The sequence below is a fragment of the Chanodichthys erythropterus genome, chromosome 19, assembly GCF_024489055.1.
Source record: "Chanodichthys erythropterus isolate Z2021 chromosome 19, ASM2448905v1, whole genome shotgun sequence".
Taxonomy (NCBI): Eukaryota; Metazoa; Chordata; class Actinopteri; order Cypriniformes; family Xenocyprididae; genus Chanodichthys; species Chanodichthys erythropterus.
In genome coordinates this window covers 13,239,514-13,258,456 of record NC_090239.1, presented here as the reverse complement: position 1 = coordinate 13,258,456, position 18,943 = coordinate 13,239,514, and positions in this window count along the sequence as shown.

The window sequence follows — 18,943 nt, the reverse complement described above, 5'->3', positions numbered from 1 at the left end:
TTTTTTAATATTTTAATTATTACTAATAACATTTATATATATAAAATATATATTTTTATTATATATTGTATATTTTATATATTATAATATATATTATTATATATAATATTTTTACTATTTTAATTATTACTATATGTTTCAAAAATTATATGTAAATGTATATATATATTCTTTTTAAAGAAATTTGTACAGTAATAATACATTTTGTAATATACTAATTTCAGAATTCATGAGAAAGATAAATTCAGCCCAAGTGTGTCCCAAATTTTAACTGGTAATGTAGATACAAAACATTTGTCACCGAGGCACAAGCTGAAAGATCATGCTCATCATAAGCAAGACATCAAAATTCACTCATGCTCTTGTCGCCAGTGTCTGTGAACATGGCCATGCAGCTTGCAGTCTGGTCTCATGCAGACTAACAGCCCTCAAATTAGCACAGTCTTTCCTCACCTTCCCTCAGCACAGCTGCCGTGTGTTATGCAGAAGGATGCAAACTCCTGTCAGCACCTTCTTCAGGTGTGTTGTACATCTGAGGTGCTGCAAAACACACCTCTGTCAGAATTCCCATGAGGGTCTGTAAATATGTCAAAACAGCAACAGAAGACTTAATTAGACTGATAAGCTCATCAAGCGTGATTACTAGGCATTGTACACATAACTGACATTGACTTTAATAATACATTTGTTTTTGTTTGTTTTACATCTTGATAACCTCCATTTGTCAAGGGCGGTTGCAATCAAAGCTCATGGCGAATGGATAGAAAATCAAAAGAGTCTTTATTTAAATCCAAAAACTAAAAGCTCAGGAATCACTGGAGAGAAGCATAACACAACCATGACGAGAATGGACAAAGCACCGAACAAAACAGGGAGTATAAATACACCGACTAAATGAGATAATTAATTCAATGACAGAAACTAGGTCACACAGGAAAACAGAACTAAAACTCAGTGAAACTAAGCGAAACAGAGCATACATGTGACACCAGTGGATCGTTTAATCGTTAATGGACTGCTCTCTCAAGATTCTTTAGATGGGATTATGGTTAAATAACTCCCAAATAACTTCTATATTTTATCAAACTTTAAATATATGTTATTAGAATCAATGATACACAGTCAATTGTTTTGTGATGTAGCATCACTTAAAATACCTCATGAGGTAAAACAAGAAAATTTAATTTCAAATTTTTTCCATTCATTTCTCCCATAGGGATTTCAAAAAAGTCTTCGTTAAAACGTTATGACATGAACCAAGCCAACCAGCTACAAGGTGAATCAAAACATTACAAACTTTGATAACAAAAAAGTATTTGAAAATCTGTAATGTTGATTATATACAGTGCCTGTATAAAAAAATCATCATACCCCTTTGGAATAGTTACTATATTTATCATACAGCCTGAAAATTTTTCCATCTTTATTTACAAATTTTGCCTTAAAACATCAAAGTAATGAAAGAAAAAGCAACAGTTCTGAAAATTTACAAAAAACTGAAAAACTAGAATAACAGGGTTGGAAAAGTCATCAGTCCCCTGATTTAATACCTTTTGCTTTAATTATAGCAATTAATCTTTTTGAATATGTCTGTACTAGCTTTGCACACCTAGATTGGGGAACATTTGCCCATTCCTAGCAGAATTGCTCAAGTTCAGTCAAATTCCGTGGTGAGCGGCAATGGACTGCTCTCCTCAAGTCCATCTACATATTTTCTATCGGATTTAAGTCAGGGCTCTGACTTGGCCACCCACGGACATTCACCTTCCTTTCCTTAAGCCATTGCATTGTTCTTTTGGTAGTATACTTAGGAACATTTTTGTGTTGGAAGGTGAATGACCTGCCAATCTTCAGCTGTCTAGAAGAGGGACACAGGTTTTCCTCAAGAATTTTGATGTACTTGGCTGCATCCATTATCCTAACCAATCGTTCAGTCCCCACTGAAGAGAAACACCCCAGCAACATAATGCTGCCATCACCATGCTTCACAGTAAGGTGTGTTTTGGGTGCTGTGCTGTGTTTGCTTTTTGCCAAACATAGCGCTTGGAGGTCGGTCCAAAAAGTAAATTTAGATGGTCTCAGATGGCATCAGAGTCTTCCAGGTGTGTTTTTGCACAGCAAAATCAAGACCTTTTCAGGAAAGGCTTCTTTATTTCAGCTCTATATTTGGCAAAAAGCAAACAAGCACAGCACCCAAAACACACCTTACTGTGAAGCATGGTGGAGGCAGCATTATGTTGCTGGGGTGTTTCTCTTCAGCGGGGACTGGGCGATTGATCAGGATTGAAAGGAAAATGGATGCTGCCAGGTACATCCAAATTCCTGAGGAAATACTGCATCCCTCTGCTAGACAGCTGAAGATGGGCAAGTCATTTACCTTCCAACATGACAATGATCCTGTTGCAGGCTGGAATTGAGTTGACAGTGTTTCTTGTGATTACTGGCCAAACCTACGATCAAAGGTCATTCTGTCTGATGGTACATCAGCAATACAAGCCAAAGCTAATTTCATGATTATATGACATTTTATTCTCATTAAGGACAGTTGAGTTCTTGGGAGAGGCTGCTCCATTGTGTGATTCAAAAGAAAAATCAGACCAGTAGTTGACCTGACGAGTCAAGCTTCGGCACTGAATATTGACCCAGCATGCCTGCACTTATCACTACCCTGTAGGATCCCTTAACAGGGTCTTGACCCTCTTAATTTACACCCGCTGCCAAACAGTCTGCCAGCAGCAAGCATTTTAACCTCTTGAACCCCGCATTGCAAGAAATACATGACCAGAGATTTCTTAGTCACAATCATATGCAACAAACAAAATTATTATAATAAACAAATAAAATACCGAATCTGCTAAATATGCAGGAATGACACCTCATCTGAAATAACTTCACTGATTATAATAAATAATAATACTTTTTTATGAATTTCATTTAATGCAAGGACACTATAAAAATTGAACACATATAAAACCCTCAAAAAAAATGTGTGTACGTGGTTATTGATCATAACATGCAGTGAGACGTCCATGGAAAATTGGCTGCAGCATATAACGACCTTAATTAGGCTTACAAGACAAGAAAGGCAAGTGTGTGTGTGTGTTTGTGTGTGAGGTTGTGTTGTAGAGTGGCTGAAGGGGTTCGCAGGCAGGGGAGCTGAAAGGAAACACCGTTGTGTTGATCTTTAGGAATGCAGCATGCCAGAGGCCTGGCTCGGCTGGCACCAAACTCAAATTCCTTGCCCACCCCTCTTCCTGTGCCTGTTCCCTTTCTTCCTCGTCTCTCCAGAGAGCCACTGCTACACTCCTTCTCCCAAACTCTACACCCCACCCCCTGAAATGGGAGAGCCCTCGTCTCCACTTCCTCTGACAAGATCAGCAACCACCCTCCCCCCAGCAGCATTCCTGCCCTGGCGTTGCTGTTGCTGGCCGGCTGTCACAACTGGCCGGCCAGAATAGCTCTGTGACGTCTGCTGAGTTACTAGAAAATTGAACTCTCCCAAGAACCCCGGGAACAAGGATATGTAAACGGACAAAATGTATCCGTCCACTTGTGGCCATGCAGACTCTGACACAGACACAGCTGCCCAGGTGCACCAGGGTCAAAATACATGCAGAGAGACGCACATGCACAATGTTACATGATGATTCAGTAGCGGTTCTGGATTATTTTAATTGGGGGAGACGGTTGTGCTTTTAGTGGGGCACCTTAAATGTCACCTTGTGTATGACTACAAAATGCATGTGATGCCATTTTTTAACAAGAGGATAACAGAAATACCAAAATATAAAACAAAAATATGAAGTTTGCAATTCACAAATTGACAAATATGAAAAATACACACTATATGTGAAACTGGTCTGGTTTTCTAATAATAATACATGAACATACAAAAATACATATACAAAACTGATATATGCTTTTCCTCTATGTCTGTTTTATTATTCAAATAAAATTGTCTTAAAAATAAAATATATGTATATTATAAAAACGATAATATTAATCATATTGCATAAATAACATTGCATAAATAAGTATATTATATTATATTAACTGCATGTAAACTCTTTCCAATACGAAAACAATATCAGAGCATTTAATTGACTGACTGACTGACTGACTGATTGATTGATTGATTCAATCGCTAAACGCTAGCTGTTCCTCTGATATAGGTCTTTGTGTGATCATAATGTAAAGTAAACTGACAAGATTGATTGATTGATTGATTGATTGATTGATTGATTGATTGATTGATTGATTGATTGATTGATTGATTGATTGATTCATTCATTCATTCATTCATTCATTCATTCATTCATTCATTCATTCTTTGATTCAATCGCTAAACGCTAGCTGTTCCTCTGATATAGGTCTTTGTGTGAACATAATGTAAAGTAAACTGACAAGATTGATTGATTGATTGATTGATTGGTTGATTGATTGATTGATTCATTGATTCACTGATTCATTGATTGATTCAACCGCTAAACGCTAGCTGTTCCTCGGATATAGGTCTTTTCATGAACATAATGTAAAGTAAACTGACAAGATTGATTGATTGATTGATTGATTGATTGATTGATTGATTGATTGATTGATTGATTGATTGATTGATTGATTGATTGATTGATTGATTGATTGATTGATTGATTGATTGATTGATTCATTCATTCATTCATTCATTCAATCGCTAAACACTAGCTGTTCCTCTGATATAGGTCTTTGCATGATCATAATGTAAAGTAAACAGGATTGATTGATTGATTGATTGATTGATTGATTGATTGATTGATTGATTGATTGATTGATTGATTGATTGATTGATTGATTGATTCAATCGCTAAGCGCTAGCTGTTCCGCTGATATAGGTCTTTGCGTGAACATATGTAAAGTAAACTGACAGGTGCAGCCTCCAACAAGCGTCTTGTTTACTTTACCTGTGAGCAAAACCACCTGAGAAAAGTTATCACAGTTTGTCTCAAGTCTTGCTGTCTGGTTCAGGAAATCATAAGCAGTATTGAAGCTTTTTGTCAGTGTAATGACAGCAGGTCACCAATTACTGAACAGCTCAAAATGAAATGATCTCTTCAAGATGGCTGTCTTGGCCATTTGCAACATGAATGTGCAAAGCTTCCGGTGTCATTCATTTCCATTTATTTTTAGCTGTACAAAGCTTGTTATACTGCTTGATAATGGTATTGTTATTTACTGGTATTTCTTATCATATTACTGTATATTAATGTATTTTCAAAATCAGAAGCACGCTGGTTTTTACGCAAATAATTTTACCATTTATGGCATTTTGGTATTCTTCTATTTATAGCAGCTAATTAATTGTAAGTCTTATAAAATAGATTACTTAAAGGCACAATATGTACATTTTCGCCACTAGAGGTCATCCGTTCAAAATAAAGGCGTAGATTGATAACACTGAAATTGAGTGTGGAATCATAGGAGATGTCGTCTTCAACTCACAGCCGTGGAAAAGAATCCGACGGGACTCGCTTGGGCATTAATCATTTTCATGGATGAGATTATTAACATTGGTTAAAATAAAACATGGTATTGGAAAATCAAGAAAATTATATTCAAACAATAAGACTAACAGTGTTTAGCTATTTAACAATGATTAGTTTAAGCTATCTCACGACCAATTTGTATGTATTTGCATGAAATCGTACGAGTGAGGTCGCACGAATTCATACAAATTTAACCACCTCGTAAAATACGTACAAATTGCTGTGAGATCAGGTTGATCCAAACAGTTGTTCCCTTGTCCAATAAAACATATAATATATTAAAAGCATCTTTGGTGTTGGTTTCTACAAAATAAAACCGGAAATCGTGGGTAACGCAGGTCATTGATAGGCGACGCACGGACACAGCTCGTTTCCTGGTTAAAATTGCTTATTTCTCTGGATTTAAACATTCTTGGAAACATCTGGGATAATGTAAGTACACAAGTCAACAAAATATATAACACTGTTCTAGTGGTTTTTGGACATTTTAATCAAAAAAATCTTACATATTGTACCTTTAACCTAACCTTTATATATTTATAAAGGGGTAACACTTTATTTTACAGTGTCATTGTTATATATTTTACATGTAGTTACTATAGTAATAACTATAAATTATGCATAATTACATGCAACTAACCCTTAACCAAACCAAACCCTAATCCTAATCCTATAGTAAGTACATTTAGTTACTTAATATTGCTCAGTACTTAAATAACAAAAGACACCTTAAAATAAAGTGCAACCAAAAAAAGTTTATTTGCTTTATTTTTATAATGTTTTTAAAAATGAAAAACATTAAAATGAGGTTTTGTCAGATTTAGCTCACTTCGGGGCACAAATATGCCCCCAAAATATGGTTAAGTAGGTGCACAGACTACATGCACATGCCAAACCACCCATAATCCTTTCATGTACATCTTAGAACATCATTACAAACCATCTATCTAAGTTACTTATAAAGCTCAAGACCTACAAAAACACCTCGACAGACTGTCTGATAAACACTAATCTTTCACAGTTTCTTTGAAAGTACATTTTGACACAAGGAATCTAAAAGACGCTCTGACCTCAACGCGCTTCACAAACATCCTCACAACAAAAGTGAAACGCTCTCTCGGAGCATCTGAAAGAGCGTGACACCACAACTCAGCTCGGTGTCAGAAGGAATGATGCATGTTGACTGTAGCCCTGCGTTTGTCAGACGAGGTGTCTGTCATAAAATTGGCAAAGCCAGCAGATTGACACTCATTAGCAGGCCGCTGAGAGCCATTCCCTGGGGAAGCAGCGCAGAGAGACCATATCCCACTAAAAATAAATGATTCAAATGATTGGTTCTGATAAAACCAGATGAATTAGAAATAGAAGAGAGCTCAGGCAAGACCTCTGGTTGGCAAGCTGTTGTCACATGGAAGGCCGCTTAAAGCCTCCATGACACCCACCACCCCCAACCTCTTAGCGCTGGTGTCGGCCACCCTCAAGCTGAGCCCCCTCTTCCTGCTGCCACTCACAGGCACACAAATACTGTAAATTATGCACGCCTACACACACACACATACACATCAATGTCTGCTTCATGCCACAGTTTAAAAGCAGGAATGACCATGGCCAAATCCTAGAGGGTGAATTGAGTAACACACCCCCTCCACCCGCTTTTGCCTTCGCACTCGGAGCATACGCCATCATGAAGGTCCTGCCCTGGTCTTTATGCCTAAGTCCTTTGCACTTTATATGGCTTCACAGGCAGAAAGGGCACCTGTCCATCACTCGTTTTGCTCATCATCCCTAAATTAAGTCATTCATCATTGTGCATGTCTCGGTCTGTCAATCATTCAATCAATCGGAACATTATTACAGTAATTTAAGAATCAGGCCCTCCAGCACAGAAAGTAAAACGAGATGAAAGAAACTTTGAAACTTTTTGTGAATAGTATTATTTTTAATATGGTATATTCTATTTTTGTTTGTTTTTTTAATATAAAATATTTTTACTTTTACTTGTGTAGAACAACTGGGTTTCATTTGCCTTAAAAATGAGTTAGGACAACCAAGGGTTCAGCATGGTGTACAAGGACTTGCAGGAGTCTAAATTATAAATCCTCTATCACTTTTTAGTCAGCTTTGACGAAACTCCCCTCAGCTAGTGGGTCTTTTTGGAGTGACTAGCAGCCTTGTCATCTGAATACTGTGCGTTTGTGGCATTTGTCGGTTTTTGCAAATTACCTCTTCTGTTTTGGAGAAAACAGTTTTGGTTTCCATTGATTTCCATTGTATTTTTTGGTTGAAAGTCAATGGGAATCGAAACTGGTTTACCAGCATTCTTCAAAATATCTTCTTTTGTGAATTTACATTTTCTAGGTGGACTATTAATATTCAAATATAATATAATATTATTAATTATTTTAGATTTTCACATATATACTGTGTATATTTGAATAATGTGTTGAACAAATCACAAAAAGCAACACAAAAGACAAAGGCAGATGAAGATGCATGTGTCACTACAGGATATGCTTCTTTTTCTGAATCCCTAAATGCATCACTGTGCTCTCTGAAGGTCTGTTTTCCCACAGTGATCCTTCCTGGATGTGGACTAAATATCCTGCACTTGCTCTGCCAAAGGGTGTCTGATCCAGTCCAAATGTGGTAGGATTCAAACCTGTGCCAAGTGTGTCACCATGCAGGACTGAAGGGTCAATATCAGAGGCTACATTGAAACCAAAGTCCAGGGTCACAACAGGAAAAAAACAACCACACCCAGTTGCTCATAAATCTGTCAAAATTTGTAATGATTTTGAGGGGGAAATATATTATCTACACTGACTGCATTTAAAAAATGTTGTACTCTATAAAGAAAATCCAACCCAATGAAATTGAACACATTAAACCTTAAATATTGAAGTGAAATTAAGTCACAACCTGTAGTGATAAATTTGTTAAATGAGTGTCGAAAATGGCTGACTTGAAGAAACATGCTGCTAACACAACTGCTCAGAGCTGAGGTGCCCTAGAATCAGAATTTGAATTTACCTCGACATAGTTAAATAACAAGAGTTCAATACATGGAAATGACATACAGTGAGTTTCAAACTCCATTGTTTCCTCCTTCTTATGTAAATCTCATTTGTTTAAAAGACTTCCGGAAAACACTCGGATCTCAACATAACACCGACTGTTACGTAACAGTATTAATATGTATGACCCCAATATTTGCATAATGCCAGCCCATTCGACGCATTAGACAAGGAAAGGCAGCATTAACGTCTGGATCTGTGCACAGACAAGGTAAGCAAGCAAGAACAACAGCGAAAAATGGCAGATGGAGAAATAATAACTGACATGATCCATGATATCATGATATTTTTAGTGATATTTGTAAATTGTCTTTCTAAATGTTTCATTAGCATGTTGCTAATACTGTTAAATGTGGTTAAAGTTACCATCGTTTCTTACTGTATTCACGGAGACGAGAGTCGTTGCTATTTTCATTTTTAAACACTTGCAGTCTGTATAATTCATAAACACAACTTCATTCTTTATAAATCTCTCCAACAGTGTAGCATTAGCCGTTAGCCACATAGCATAGCCTCAAACTCACACAGAATCACACGTAACCATCTAAATAAATACTTTACTCACATAATTCGAAGCACGCATACAGCATGCATGACGAATATCTTGTAAAGATCCATTTGAGGGTTATACTAGCTGTGTGAACTTTGTTTATGCAATGTATAGTCGAGAGCTCGTGGGGCAGAGGAAACGCATCTCTTAAAGGGACCGTGCTGAGAAAATCAGTGCATAGTTAATGATGCCCCAAAATAGGCAGTTAAAAAAATGAATAAAAAAAAATCTATGGGGTATTTTGAGCTGAAACTTCACAGACACATTCAGGGGACACCTAGGACTTATATCACATCTTGTAAAAAAACAATCTAGGGCACCTTTAAGACTCGTACAATCAAGTTAAATGGTTGAAAAGATATTTTTAAATACAGATTTTTTACAGATTTTTTATTTTTTTTTCATAAAATCTTGTAGCATAACTCTTTATCAGCCTTGAAATAAATAAATAAACAAATGTTATGCACAGTATGTGCCAGTTAACAGTAAACAGTTTTGATTGGTCAAATCATTCCTGTGAATTTTACGACTTCCCTTTAACCAGTCATAAGCCTGTCAAAACAGAGAGTAAGATGTATTTCACTTCAGCTCACCATCTGTGTTGTCCGTTCAGTGCTAGCTAAGTAAATCTTCCTATATGGATATTATATATCCATATTATGTGATATAATTATTATTAGAAAACAAATATTATACAAAATGTATAATATTATACAATACAATACCAATATAATATAATATTTAAAAAAATTCCTCAGAATATCTCTTGCAAAATGAAACACTGCATTCAAAATATCACAAACACATCTCAAAAGCAAACATTTGTCTTACGTTGCAAACACGTTTGCTATGATATTCTGTTTTTGGATATATCATATACACACAGTTATTCAAAACCTAAAGCTCTCATAAGCTCCTATGTACATTTCTGTACAAGATTGAAAGTAATTGGCAGAGATATGTTGAACAATTCACAGTAAACAAGAATGAAACCAAACTTATTTTTTTACTGTAAGCATCTGTGGTTGTGAATATAGTATCACACAGCAAGAAGGAAAAAGAAATGCATCAACCATGTGTAGTTGGACAGAAACAATGATTGCGTTTGAAAAAGGAAATCAAGATACTTCCTGTTAGATTTTTGTTTTAGCGAATTGTGTGGTGTGTTATGCAAAAAAGTGATTTATGAAATTGAAAACTGAGTCAAAGGCCAAGAATTAGTGTATGGTTTTGCAGATCTGGCGTGTGGTTCTGGTGTTTGAGTGTCAGGTTTCAGTAATTGTGTGTAAGCAGTTGAAAAAAACTGCATGAAACTGCATCAGAAGTGTTTTTTTTATAGCCAATATGCTTTTATCTGCCTAAGAGTTTGTATTACTCAAATTTTACGTGTCTTTAGTTCTATCTTTACTGTCATTTGCTTGCACATTGCCCAGCAACAATCCATTTCTATAGGGCTGATGTCTTTTTCCACACTATCTCTCTGTCCTGTTTTCCTCCTGTCAGTCCCTCCCCACATGTATTAAGATACAAAACTCCTGCTCGTATTGCCTTGTTACAGACCATATACAAAAGTGGATTTAATGGGCTTTTGCAGTGATTTATGGGTGTCACGGCTCACCAACGCAAATGAGACTTGACACTGGCCCACATACTTTTTCCAGGCTATGTGCCAACAGATACAGACAGAGACACACACTATTGCTCATTCATGATTTCAGTCAGAGCAGACGCGGTGGGGCACGTCAGATCTCTCATGCGGTTTTTAACATCTTTAAGAGTCAGCTTTCTCCAAACGGTCCTGCTGGTCGGTTCCCAAGAGGCTGCTGATTCTGCATTACATGCGATGACCCCTGTCTGACAGTAGTCCTGACAGCGGTGATGATTTCTTAATGTTCGCCGAGTGGGCGACAGTGGGGGGCCCGTTTCTGACATTGGGGAGTGATGGAAGGGAAAGCGGACTGTACGCTCCTTCTGCCAATAAGAGAAAGCCATGCTTTGGGGGGCCGATCATTTGGGGCCTGCAGAGCAAGCCAGAGGAATGTGGAAGAGCACAGCTGTCTTCTTCTGTCAAACGCAGGTCCTAAACTGTCTGAAGAATAGATAAGCTTGGCATTTCGTCTGCAGGACCCCTCCTCACCTTCTCAGCCCAGACTGGTGGACCTCATACTACATGTTCAGGGTGTGCTGCTCCTTCCCCATCATTCGGTGGAGCAGCATTCCTGATGAAATGCTGAAATAACATGAAAATGTGCAGTTATTTTTTTTTTTAAGTTAAAGCAATTTGCCTTCAATTATAACTTAATTTTAAGTGAAGTGAAGCCAGATTCAATGTGTGTCTGCTAAACAGTTATTTGGCTATTGCTTAACATTATCCTTTAGCCTGCATGGTTTATGTTGTCAAATGGAGAGAAAATTGGTTTCAGAGCAAGTTATTGTATTTTGATTAAAAATTCACATTATTTATATAGCACATTTCATACACAGTGGTAATTCAAAGTGCTTTACATGAAAGGATACAAATACATAAGAATAAAAATGGAATGCATAAGAAATAAAAATAACAATAAAAGACAATAAAATCTGGATGGAAGAGGCAGAGAGTTTCAGTCAGAATATTTGGCAGGCACACTGTAAAACTGAATTGTTAGCTAAACTCAAAAAAATTCAGTTGAAGAAGAAATTTCAAAGTTTAAGTATAAGCAGAAATTGTAGGTTTTTATTTTGTACTCACATGCTTTAATTGTTCCTAACTTGAAATGTTTGAGTACACTAATTCATACATTTAACTTGAAACTGTCATGTAACCTCAATGTAAACGTATTTATTAGTGTAAACTTAGCTAGCTCATTCAGAAAATGCTAATTTGCTAACATGTTAACAATAGCATGGTATAGCACTTGTTGAATGAATACAGCAATGTAAAGCATTTAACATATTTGCTCTCAAACCAAGCCACATGCACCACTTTTCACCATAACTCCAAAAACCCACATTAACAGAAATTCTTCTAAATTAGCATAACAAAACATTGATCACTGCTAAATCTCCCACTTAACATTAGTGTCATATAACACTTAATTTTAGCATTTACTCTTCCTTTCGCATGCTGGGAAATAGAAATCCAAGCCCAGTTCCAGTTAAACTTAAGTTCGTCTAAATTAAAAGAAATAAGTTCATAAAACTCTAAACAATGAAACATTTTGGCTTCCTTAAAATATATCAGTTCTGTGAACTTGAAAGTAAAAGAAAGTGCTAAATACTCATAAAAGTTCATTTGACTGAACCAATTTGTTTAATTCAAGTTTGTCCTACTCAAACCAATTATTTTGAATGTTAGGGTTTACATTGTAGTTGTGCATTTAAACAGTAAACTTGCATAAGAATAGACAGAAACATGCAGCGGATCATTGGCATTACCACCCATCGGCGCCTAAATAATCAGCTGGATGTCACTTTTACCTAAAATCGGCCAGGAAGAGCTCCAGGACTGACCCTCCAGTTCGCACTCAGTTAAATTGGTCCTCAACCTCGGGTTCACCACAGGGCTGTCTCAACCACTATATTTATCCCTTTTTCCCAAATCTTTAGTATAATTTTCAGTGTCATTTTTAATTTGTCTCTTCCCCATATTTGGCTGTGGTTTTCTCTCGGTGTCTAAGTAATCTTGGTGCTTTATATCAGTTATATTATAATTTTTATATCAGTATGGCACAAGATTATCCTATTCATATCAATGTGATAAACAAGTTACAAGTAATCTAAAAGTAATCAAAAAGTAGTCTGATTATATTACCTTAAATCTGTAATGTAATGGATTATGTTACTAACTACAATTTTTGTCATGTAATTTGAAATCAGTAACTGACTACAAATTGTACAATTTATATATATATATATATATATATATATATATATATATATATATATATATATATATATATATATATATATATATAAATATCAGCAACATAAAAGGTAAAATCATTATCATTTAAAAAAGAAAGAATGGAATTATTTGAAAATAACTGAAAGCAGAACTCAGTTCTTGAGTATCAGAACTAATGCACACACAAACAGTATTTTTACTAAGATGTCTCTTTTTTTATTTATTTGTTTTTTTTGTCTCCAAGAACACTTTCAGTATAAAGGTCACGTCTGGAGCCCTGGATACGTCTGCATGTGGGTCTCTCCATGTTTAACAATCTACAACTTAGCGCCTCAAGCTTGCACGCAGTCTCTGCGTTTATAGAGGTGACATAGGGTTCAGAGGCTGGTTGGGGAAAGCAAACCCCACAACAACAGCAGATGCACATTCAAAAATGAATGTACATGCGGAAAATCCCTTTTGATGGATGCATCCGCCTTTATTGTGATGTTACAAAAGTAGGTGTTTAACAAAATGATTCTCCACACGTGTGGGGCAAGACTTAGGGACATAATTCTCAAAATTGCTGATTGAAAGACCTTATGGGCATTGACAAGTCTTCTCCCCTTTCCAAGAGACTCAGCATTGATTACCAGCTAATTATAAACGAAGGAAGTGGCAGCTTGTTTGTTTCTAGGGTTGCAGTGGAATACATTTGCACTTCTCCGGGAGATCATGTGATATCGGGTGAGAATTCCGCAGAGCACTAAGTGCTACCTTCTTCGCTCTCTTCTTCTACTTCACTCTAGTTGTCTGTCTCTCACTCCTGTAACGCTCTCTCTCTACACCTTTTAATTCTGCCGCCTTTCCTCACCGTTCCAACGACCCCCCTGCCCGCGTTCACAGCGGTGGTGCCTCCCAAAAGCCTTCTTTCACACCCAAAGTGGGGATTCAAATAAGCATATGTTGCGTTAATTAGGTCCCCGTGCCTGACAGGAAGGCCTGACTTGAAGAAACATATGCTGCTAAGTCTCTCTAATCAGAACTATTCACACAGTGATTATTAGACATGTTGTACTCATGTCCTCATCCACCTCCACATATTCACGCACAAAGAACACCATTTAGACAATGTATTCTCTTTGGAGTTCATGATAAAATCACAAATTAATTAAATATCACCATCTGAAAGTGCAATAGAGTATCATTCAACATTGCAAATGGGTAGACATGAAATCAACTTTTTTAAGCTAAAAAGATTTAAGCTAAAATTAATGTTTTTATTTAAGGAAAGCATTTTAGATGCTGTAACGGTTCATCATTTAAAGCAACGTTTTGATTGTTTTAGTTCGTTTAAATAGTCCTGCAGTGTGACCAATTACATTTTAAAATTAAATATCTTTAATGTAGTCTGTCAGCTAAAAAATATGAACTCATAAAATTGCAGGCACAATAATTATAATATTATAGTTTTTTCAAATGTTGTTTAAAGTTTTGTCACACCACATGACAATTTTGACACATTGTTTCCTACATGCTACAAAAAAACAAGTTTTTTACTGGTTTTATTTTGTGGTTATTAATAGGAAAATACCTCTTTCTATTATGTGGATGTGTCATACTACTAGACTGAAAGTATTTAAACATACATATTACAGAATTAATTAGTAGTAGGATGTAAAGCTCAAGCTTGAATGTATTGAATAAGCTTGAATAAGAAATCATTATTTATTTATTTATCAAAAAGAGAATTTACAAATTTTACACATTTCTAAATTGACAAATAAAACTTCAAAAAAGGTGTTTTTTAAAAAACTTTTCAAAACTGATGTAATGCATATTTTTGAGTTATGAACAATGTGTTTAAATAAGTTTCAGTTGTTAAATAACATTTTTAAAGTGTTTAAATTCATTTTTTGACTGTTTTTATGTCAGGTGGTATAACCAAATTAGTAGTTGTACCACCTGACATGGAAAATGTACCGACCTATCCATGCTTGAAATTAGCAGTTCTGGATGATGCATTTTCATGTTTACTGTTATTACCTTGTCAATTCATAATAAAAGTGCCATGTTTGCAGTTGTTCCACCCTGACATTTGAGAATGTAAATTGCTAGTTTTCAATTATCCCAACAGCTTTAAAAATTTCCTTATATGAAAGTTTTTAAACCTAAAATGATGTCATAGTATATAGTTTTTAATTATTTTTATTATTATTAAGACACAGTTTTAAATAGTTTCCTTAATCTGTTCATTTGTTTCGACAGTTGCACCACCTGACATTTTGGGGGTTTAAGATAACAAAACATAAAATGTACTAAATGTGCTAAAAATGAGTTAAAACTAAATAGGTTTTATAGAATAAAGTGATATATGTCATGAATTTATCAAATTATTTTAAAAGGAAATAACGCACTTGGACAAAAAAAAAAAAAAAAAAAATAGTAATAATATGCACGTCATGTCATTGGCCCAAATAAACAAAATGTTCTTTACTATTCAACTCAAATATAAAAGAAGAAGAGAATATATATATTTATCATTTATATATATATATATATATATATATATATATATATATATATATATATATATATATATATATATACATATAATTATTATTTTTTTTTTAAAAAGACAAAAAATTACTATTTAGGGTTAGGTATCTAAAGTATTTGTTGTTATGACTTAGAGTAAGTCCAAAATGAAGTAAATAGGAAAAGGAAGTGAGATTTGACATTTAACAAGTGCTGGTTAGACAACATGGGTACCGACTGTATAACATGACTGATGAAGCGCAGTCATGGTCTGGGTTCATAAGCGCATTAGGCACACTCAAGTTTCCGTGGGGCGTCCGACTAGTCCCTACACCCTACTCTCCCCTCCGTAACACTGAGACGAGAGTCATACGCTGTTGTGGAAAGAAAGACCACAGACAGAAACTGGTCACAGGTGCATATAGCTGAAGGTATATTGCTTCAAAGATCAACTTTACTGATGGAAAATCTCAGATGTATAGAAAAAGCATTAGCACAGGATGAGTCAGAATTACACTTCACTACATTACCCCACCACATGAAAACTCTCTAACCCTGAAACTGCAGGAAGAAGAAGTGTGATAAAGAAATCTAGCAATCTTTCTCTCTGATTGAGCATCAACTGAAAAGACATGATTTCAAGAGAGATTTAATTATCTTAACATATCTTGTCAAATCTCCCCTAAAATTAGGTCAGATCCGGGTCATATCATTTACATCGTAACACTCTCTGACCACAGATATGAATATGACCTCATAAAAATCTTTGCTGCTGGTCTTGTACAATACAGTACTGAAGGAATACCAATGCAATATTCAGCAAATAACAAGTGGATAATTTGATTGTCTTATACTCTCATGTTATTGCTACAACTTTTGCATACACAGCTACATAGAGAAAGTTGTGCATACGTATATAGTCCCTCCTCCCACACACTGTGAACAGAGAACTGCCATCTGTGACAACTGCGCCAACTTTGGTCAACTTTGTGTAAATGCTTAAAAGACTGCAGGGCAGTGTGTTGTGTGTGTAGTGTGATTTGTTTAATTGCTGATACAGTAGATGAGGGCTGTTTCTGCGCACCATTTGTGTTCTGTACTTTCGTGGTGAATGTCGCCTGCGGGAGATCAGCTTAACTAAGGCCTAAAAGGTGGCGGTTGCTCCCACAGGGCAGGTGGAGAGTATACCAGCCCGGCCTGGTGAACGCGTCACTGGGGACAATACGCTATCATCCGAGGTGTCAACATAAATGAGTTTAGCTGGTGACCTTGTGAATTCACCTTGCTAGGAGAGACACAGGAAGTGGAATTACAGGAATGACAGTGCGGAGAGGCAATTGTGTCATACCTGCACTGGGGGGGATACTGAGTGTGTGTGTACAGGTTTATATTACATTGTGGGGACCAAATGGTCTCCACAAGGATAGTAAAACCTGAGATCACCTACATTGTGGGGACCAGCCGCAGTCCCCATTGGGGAGATGGATTAATAAATATACTAAATGATGGGGTTTTTTTTTTTGAAAATGTAAAAATGCCGAAAGTTTTCTGTGATGGGTAGGTTTAGGGGTAAGGTTAGGGTATAGAATATACAGTTTGTACGGAATAAAAACCATTACATCTATGGAGAGTCCCTACAAGGATAGTGAACATGTGTGTGTGTGTGTGTGGGTGAGGGAGTGTGTGTGTGTGTGTGTGGGTGTGGGTGTGATTGTGGGTGTAATGTATGTTTGTATGTTGGCAGAATGCGGTATTGCGATTATGGTAACACTTTACAATAAGGTTCATTAGTTAACATTAGTTAACATGAACTAATAATGAACTGCACTTGTACGGCATTTATTAATCTTTGTTAATGTTAACTTGTTTTAACATTATTTAATGCATTGCACTGTGATCTAATATGAACAAACAATGAATAACTGTATTTTCATTAACTAATGCTAACAAAGATCACAGTAAATAAATGTATTGAGGTTAGTTTATGTTAGTTAATACATAAACTAATGTTTAACTAATGAACCTTACTGTAAAGTGTTACCGTGATTTTGTACTTTGTACTAGTAATTCACACATTTGTACAAATACACACTTTTTTGTGAAATGACATGTATATACAAATATACTGAACTATTTAAATAAAATGATTAAAAAGGGCTGAATAGCTGTCAACACAAAGACAGTTTTAACATTAAATTTAACATTTAACAAATTAACGTGAGAATATTATATATGTGTTTTTTTTCTGTAAAATATTGGCAAAAACCAGAAAGAAAAGAAAATACTATTTAGGCAATGCATATTCATAACTTGATTTTTTTTAGGTAAAAAGTAGTTTCTATGAGGCATGCCCAGAATCCCCCGCACAGACCATCACATTTTAAAAAAAAAAAAGAAAAGAAAAAAAAAAATGTTTCTTCTTCTCATTCTATTTTTGTACATAAGATGAAAGTGTACATAGTGTTGTATGTTAAATTTTATGTTATTTATATTTACTGCATTGTTTTTATGTCATTTTACCCATGTGATGTTTTGTGTTTGTCTTTATGATATTACGATATTGAAAAAGGACACTTTTTATATTGACATAATTTATAAACAATTACTAAATTTGTATGCCAAATTGTGTGCCATCAATGTACTCTTGAAAACATCATCATGTAACATAATTTTGTACAAGTACGACAAAATGGCTATAGAATCAGAGCACTTATTTACCTTTATGCAATATCTATACATCTGTAAATAAAGATGTTTTGTAGTGTAGACAAAAATTCTGTGTGCCTGAGTGAGAATGAATATCATAAATATAAGAATCAAAAAGTAAAAAATGTCATTTGAAAATGGAAGGAAAGTGACTCACTCGCTGTGACTGTGTTTCTCTTCATTAGATCTTCCACATATTATTCATCAACACAAACATATCTAATGAGAGATGATGATTTAATATAGGCTATTTTATCAGGCTTATTTTTATTAAAAATAATATTTTTTTTGTACTTAATTATATATACTTAATTAGTAATGAAATAAAAGTATATGTGTGTGTATGTATGTACGTATGTATGTATATATATATATATATATATATATATATATATATATATATATATATATATATATATATATATATATATATATATATATATATATATATATATATATACTTTATGCGCCTAACTAATTAAGTTCACTCAGTATGCATTGTAATATTGACATTGTAACGATTGTTCAGTTGTATTAAGTGAGTATCAAACTGAAGCCCTGTATAGGGGAAGGCCCGTCCTCGCGCATCAAGCCTATCACGCTCAGTCTGAGTGTAAAGCCCACCTCCGGACCAATTACCAGTCGAGATATGGATATATCATAGAGTCTTATCATGTGTTTGAAGTCCGAT